This window comes from Chrysochloris asiatica, unplaced genomic scaffold, assembly GCF_000296735.1.
Source record: "Chrysochloris asiatica unplaced genomic scaffold, ChrAsi1.0 scaffold00415, whole genome shotgun sequence".
Taxonomy (NCBI): Eukaryota; Metazoa; Chordata; class Mammalia; order Afrosoricida; family Chrysochloridae; genus Chrysochloris; species Chrysochloris asiatica.
In genome coordinates this window covers 36,147-43,270 of record NW_006408933.1, presented here as the reverse complement: position 1 = coordinate 43,270, position 7,124 = coordinate 36,147, and the positions used below count along the sequence as shown (strand labels likewise).

Below are 7,124 nucleotides of genomic sequence, written 5' to 3'. Positions count from 1 at the left end.
TTTCTACTCCCGTAAAGATTTACACCCTCGGAAACCCTGTACAGGGTCGCTATGGGTCGGAACCGACTCGATGGCACTTAACAACAACAACAAAGATAACAATAACTGCATTAGTGTCCTATTGCTGCTGTAACAAATCCCCACAAACTTAGTGTCTTCAAACAACATAACTTACTACCTTATAATTCTGTAAATTGGAAGTCCAGACTGGGTTGCATTGGAGCCAAATCAAGGAGTTATCAGACCGGGTCCTTCTGGAAACTCTAGAAAAGAATCTGTTTCCTTCCCTTTTCCAGTTTCTAGAGGCTGCCTGCATTCCTTGACTCTTGGCCCTGTATCCACAGTTTCTGCTTCCATACATACTCACGTCTCCTTCTCTGACTCTGATCCTTCTGCCTCATTTGGTCTACCAAAATGATCCAGGAAAAGCTTGCCAATCAAGCTTCTTAATCACATCTTCAATGTCCTTTTTGCCTTGTGAAGTAATATTCACAGGTCTCAGGAATTAGGTCATGAAACATCTTTGGAGGACAGGGAACATTATTTTGCCTACCACACTAACCAAAATTAGGAATTTAACAGTTAGATTGAAAAGTAGATTTATACAACTGCTCAAAAGAGAATTCATAATGTGGTCAGCTACTTACTATTTAAATTTGCATGTCTTCTATTCAGAACTGAAGTCTGAGAATAATGCACTGGGCCAATGAAGGACCCTCTTACAAACCTACCATGTAGCCTGCATTTCTGAATTCAGCTGCTGGGTTGTTAAAATAGGGATCTTAATATCCTACTGTTGTTGTTGTTAAGTGCTTTTGAGTCATTTCCAATTCATAGTGTCCCTGTATAGGATTTCCGAGGAGTAGCTGGTGTGTTTGAACTGCTGACCTAGTGGTTTGCAGACCAGCGCTGATCCTACAGCACCATACCAGGAGTCCGGATATTGTACTAGTCAAATATATATTGGAAAAAAGCAAAGAACACTAAAAGGATGGTGTCTTCGTATCTAGTGCTGCTATAACAGAAATACTAGTGGATGACTTTAGCAAACAGAAATTTATCTTCTCCAGTTAAGGAGGCTAGAATTCTGAATTCAGGGTAACAGCACTAGAGGAAGGCTTTCTCTCTCTATTGGCTCTGGAGGCAGGTTCTTGTCTCTTGAGTTTCTACTCCTGGAAGATCTTCATACAGCTCGACATCTTTCTTCCCCTATTTTGCTACTTTTGTTTAATCTCTTTTGTATGTCAAATGAGATTAATTTAAGACATAACCTATACTAATCCTGTCTCTTTAATATAACAAAGACAGCCCAATCACAGATGGGATTATAGCCACAGGCATAGAGTTTAGGTTTTACATCACATATTTTGGGGGGACACAATTCAATCCATAACATTCCACCCTTTGGCTCCGTAGAAGCCAGAATGGTGAGACTTCATCTCTCATACTTCTGAGATAGTATCAGAAGGAAACAATCCCTGGAGTAGGACATATTTGCTAAAGTTGAGGGTCAGCAAAAAAGATGAAGACTCCCAACGAGGTGAATTGGCACAGTGGCAGCAGCAATGGACTCAAGCTTAACAGTGGTTGTGAGGAGTGTGCAGGACCAGGCAGTGTTTTGTTCTATTGTGCAAAGGTTGCTATGGGTTAGAACTAACTCCATGGCACCTAATAACAACAATGGGCAGAATACTGAATGGCACAGAAAGTATCAAAAGAAGATGAAAGGAATATACAGTCACTGTACCAAAAAGAAACGGTCAATGTTTAACCGTTTCAAGAGGAAGTGTATGATCAAGAACCCAGGGTATTTAAAGAAGAAGCCCAAGCTGCACCAAAGGCATTGGTGAAATACAAGGCCCCAGGAATTGACAGAATAGAAATTGAAATCTTTCAACAAACTGATGCGGCACTGGAGGCACTCACTCATCTATGCCAAGAAATTTGGTCTGCTGATTGGAAGTGATTCATATTTGTGCCCACTGTAAAGAAAGGTGACCCAATTGACTGTAAAAACTATTGAAAAATATTAATATCACATGCAACTAAAATTTTGCTGAATATAATTTCAAATCGGTTGCAGCAGAACATCAACAGGGAGTGGTTAAAAATTCTGGTTGATTCAGAAGAGGACGTGGAATGAAGGATATCATTGGCTGAAAGCATAAAATACCAGAAAGATGTTTGTGTGTGCTTTATTGACTATGCAAAGGAATCTGACTGTCTGGATCATGGTTAAAAGAGTGGGTATTCCAGGACACTTAATTGTGCTCATAAGGAACCTGTACATAAACCAAGAAGCAGTCGTTCAAAACAGAACAAAGGGATAGTTAATTATTTAAAATCAGGAAAGGTACGCTCTAGGGTTGTAGCTTTTCACCATTCTTCTTAAATCTGTATGCTAAACAAAAAATAAGGTAAACTGGATAAGATGAAGAAAAACATGACATCAGAATTGAAGGAAGACTCATTACCAACCTCTATATGCAGATGATACATACTTGCTTGCTGGAAGCAAAGAAGACTTAAAATACTTACTGATGAAGATCAAAGACCACAGCCTTCAATATGGATTGCACCTCAATGTAAAGAAAACAAAAATCCTCACAACAGGACTATTAAATATCATCATAGTAAACAGAAAAAAAGATTGACATTGTTAAAGACTTCATTTTGCTTGGCTCTACAATTAACCCTCATGGAAGCAGCAGTCAAAAAATCAAATGACAAAATACATTCAGCAAATCTACTGCAAAAGTGCTAAAGAGCAAAGATATATCTATGGTATTTCTAATAGCTTCATATGCATGTGAAAGCTGGACAATGAATAAGGAAGACCATAAAAGAATTATGGTGTTGGAGGAGAATATTGAAAGTCCCATGGGCTGCTAGAAGAACAAACAAATGTCTTTGAAGAAGTATAGCCAGAATACTCCTTGAAGCCTGGATTGTTGTTGTTGTTGTTAGGTGCCATCAACTCAGTACCGACTCACAGCAACCTTATGCACAGCAGAACGAAACACTGCCCGATCCTGGGCCAACCTCACTACTGTTGCCATGCTTGAGTTCATCGATGCTGCCACTTGGCTAATCCATCTTTTTCACTGACCCTCCACCTTACCAAACATGATATCCTTCTCCAACAACTGGTCCCTCCTGACAATATGTTGAAGCCCGGATGGTGAGACCTTATCTCTCATACTTATTTTCAGGAGGGTCAGTCCCTGGAGAAGGATATTATGCTTGGTAAAGTGGAGGGTCAGCAAAAAAGAAGGAGACCTCCAACAAGTTGGATTGACACAGTGGCAGCAGAATGAACTCAAGCAGAACAATTATGAGGATGGTGCAGAAGCCAGTAGTGTTTTGTTCTGCTGAGTCAGAACCTACTCAACAGCACCTAACAATATTTTTTCCAAAATGATCATATATGGATTTTTCAATAAGGATATAAAAGGGTGGGGGGTTTTCCCCATTTTTAAAATAAGGGACCACTGTCACAGTCCAGGCAAGAGAGAGCAAACTCAGGTCTGGAGTAGCGTTGTCAAAGCATCATGGGACACAACTGAGAACCAGTAGGGTGTAAGATTGTGTGTCCCTGAGAAACCTGGTTGGAAAACCATGTTGATCTTCTGGCTCTGAGAGATCAGCTGGGGGTGCTCACCACAGTGGGGGCTACCTATGGAGATGACAAGTGTCTATCATGATGATGGGTCCAGCTGATCTACTGCTCAGGAGGTTTGTGACAGAATCCAAAACGTGTGAGGAGATCTTCAAGAGAAAGTCTTCAGAAGATCAGGGAGGAACAGCAAGTGAAAGAATGGGGCATGAATCCAGAATTCCAAAGACAACTATGCTTAAGTGGTAGTTGAAAGAAGGGCTATAGCAGCTAGAGAGCTGGGAGGGCAACAGGAGAGATGGGTCACAGGAGGAGTTGGTTCCTGGGAGTGAGGCTGGCTCAGTATTAGTCTGGAACCTGAAAACTACAGAATATGGAAAACAAGAAAAATGCCAGATGACATGCTAAAGACACCTTTCTCAATGAATCTGTAAGGGATTGAATTGTGTTCTCCAAAACGGTATATTCATGTCCTAACCTAACTGGATTAGCATGGAGCCTAATCCAATGCCTAGTGTCCCTTTAAGAAGAGGGAAATCTGGACACAGACATAGTTGAAGGGAAGAAGGTGTTGAAGAGAGTCAGGGACTGAAGTGATGCATCTGTGAGCTAAGGAACACCAAAGATGGCCACGAGTCACCAAAAGGTAGAAGAGCAAGGAAGCATGGTCCTGCCAACAACTTGGTTTCAGGCTTCCATCCTCCAGAACTGTAAGACAATCTATGTTTGGTGTTTTAAGTCACCCAGTTTGTGGTACTTTATTGTAGCAGTGCTGAGATACTTACACAATATCCAAGGTTGACACAACAGTTAGAGACTTCGGGTCCAAATTGAAAAGGAAACAAGAACCCACAAAGGCAAAATGCTGCCTGGGCCTGAGGATGTTGTCTGAACCTGTGAACTTGGGTTTCAGTTTTCACCGCCTGGCAGAGTTCACAAGGACAGAAGACAAAATGCAGGAGTTCCCCAAGATGCTATATATAACAGGAGATCTTGCACCCCATAAAGCTGGAGGCCCCACAGGATTACAGCCTTTGGATAACCAGAGTCTCAATACAGGCAGGGGTCCAGGAAAGTCACTTTGGCACTGAGCAGAGTGGGGGAAAACCCACCCGTGAGGAAGCATTGCTACAACAGTTCCCATGCAAGTTTGCCGCCACATTCCATTATCTAGATAATCAAAACAAAAACAAGATTCCAGCAGTAGATGTAGTTCACAGAGGAACTTGATTGATGATGTCCTTAAGCACCTGCACAAAGCAAAAGCAAATGGTCTCTGAAGGAATGCACTCAACAGATGATCAGCTCACAGTCAAATTGAACTGAGCACACAGGGGGAAATGCACTATGAACAAGAGCCAGTAGAAACAACAGACAGCAAAAGCAGACCAGTAAAACCTTCAAACATGGGGATTGTCAGCCACCGATTGTAAAAACAACTGTGCTTACTATAAAAGTAAACCAAAAGATCTTGCTATGAAATCATAGAAACCTGTATTAAGCAAAAACATAAAATTGTAAAGGCATTATTTCTTGATATATCTTCCATCTAGGTTTATACGTTTCCCTGCACGCTGATTTACACTACATCAAAATGGCAGTTTGGGCATTCAAGGGGGTCTCAGATTGTGTTCCTTTGAATTTTGAGACTAAAAAGAAGACTGAAGGGGCAAGATTAGGGTTGTAGTGTGGATGGACTCGCTATCCTTGAACAATTGAGAGTGCATTGTTGTGATGTGGTGGAGGGGATTCCTTAGCACTACTTTCCCAACCTTTTTCTCACAAATGCAGATTTCAGATTTGTTTTCTTTTTAAAACTTCAAGGCACTCTCTGCCCAGCTCACAATTTTCCCACCCACCTTCCACCTAGCATCAGCTAGCATAGTGCTACCCCTTCCCCCTCATGCCCCTTCTTCTGGTAGGGGTTGGTGATAGGTGAGACTCCTGAAGGAATACAAGGTAATGGTGTTAGGGAGCAGAGGGGTTAGTAAATCTGTCCTGACTGTGCAGTTTGTCACCAGGACTTTCGTTGAGACATATGACCCCACCATTGAAGTTTTCTACCACAAAGAGGTCGAAGTAGACTCTTACCGTTATGTGCTGGAAATTCTGAACACCGCAGGAAATGAGCAGTCTGTCTCCATGAAAGATCTCCACATCCAAAATGGCTAAGGTTTATACCTGGTGCATATGCTGGTTAATCAGCAGTCTTTTCAGGTTATCAAGTCAATGAGAGATTAGACTGTCTGCCAGAGTGAAGAGATATGAAAAAGTCCCACTAATCCTAGCAGGAATAAAGTGGGTCTGGAACCAGAAAGAAAGGTTATGTCTTCAGAAGACTGCACTTTGGCTCAAGAATGGGACTTTCCTTCAAAAGGCAGATCAATGGTGGATGAACTTTTTGCTGAGATCGTCGGGTAAATTAACTATTCATCCCTGCCCAAGAAGCAAAATCAGTAAAATTTCCTTTCTGTGAAGTCCTAAATTTAATTATGATCTACTTAGCATTCTCCAGTAAGAAAATAACCTCAATCTTGGCCATACCAAGCAGGTAAAACTCAGAGGAAATTTGCACAGATGCTCCTCTGGAGAACTTTACAACCTGGGTTGCAGAACTGAGCCTTGGTAAACCTGTCTCTATTACATCACATTGCATAAAGTCTTTCTTTGGTCTTTAAGATCCATCAGCCCTCAACAGGAATGATTAGCATGTTTGTTGTTGTTGTGTACAGTGGAGTCAGTTAGGACTCATAGCGACCTTGCAGAATTTCCGAAGCTGTAAATCTTTACGAGAGCAGAAAGCCTCATCTTTCTTCCCTGGAATGGCTGGTAGTTTCGAACTGCCGACCTTGAGGTTAGCAGCCCAATTCGTAACCATTATGCTACCAGAGCTATTTTATCAATGTTTAAAATCTGTGCTTTATCAATCAGTCTTTTGATAACTTTCTAAATTCTTATTGATATGCAAGGATTACTTTTTAATGTATTAATTGATTTATTCAATCAGTTTCTCAACTTGTATGTATTAAATACTTAAATGCAGTATTACTTACTCAATTTCTTCTAAAAAAAAGTTATAATGGAGAAATAAAAAATGAGCCTTAAACAAATGATTATTTCCGTTTATTACCTTGCACCACTGCTGCATCCTACTTGTAAAATCTTTAACCTTAAATGGTTGGTTAAAACTTTGAGACTTCGTTTACGTGTTGCAGTGATGTACAAAAGTAATTAAATTCACATTTTGCTTGTATGGATGCAATATTCCTTTTCTTCAAGTGCAATTTGTGTTGTGCTTTTTGTAATTAACAAGTTCTGAAAGCTACAACTGATATTTGAAATAGACTGTAGAGCAGTTAGCTGAGGAGTTGATTCCATTAGGTTTTCACATGTTTTCATCTCATTTACAACATCAAATTGCAGCAGTAAATGTCTGAGCCCATGGACAAGGACATGGCCACAGAGGGCTAGAGCGGAGAGTGAAGCATCCAGCTGATAAGAAGTGAAA

General features: G+C 40.8%; 1 pseudogene; it reads left to right on the top strand.

The window, feature by feature from the left end:
* LOC102826734 overlaps positions 1 to 6,076 on the top strand; it is a 92,578-nt pseudogene extending 86,502 nt beyond the window's left edge.
* The last annotated feature ends 1,048 nt before the right edge of the window (positions 6,077 to 7,124 follow it).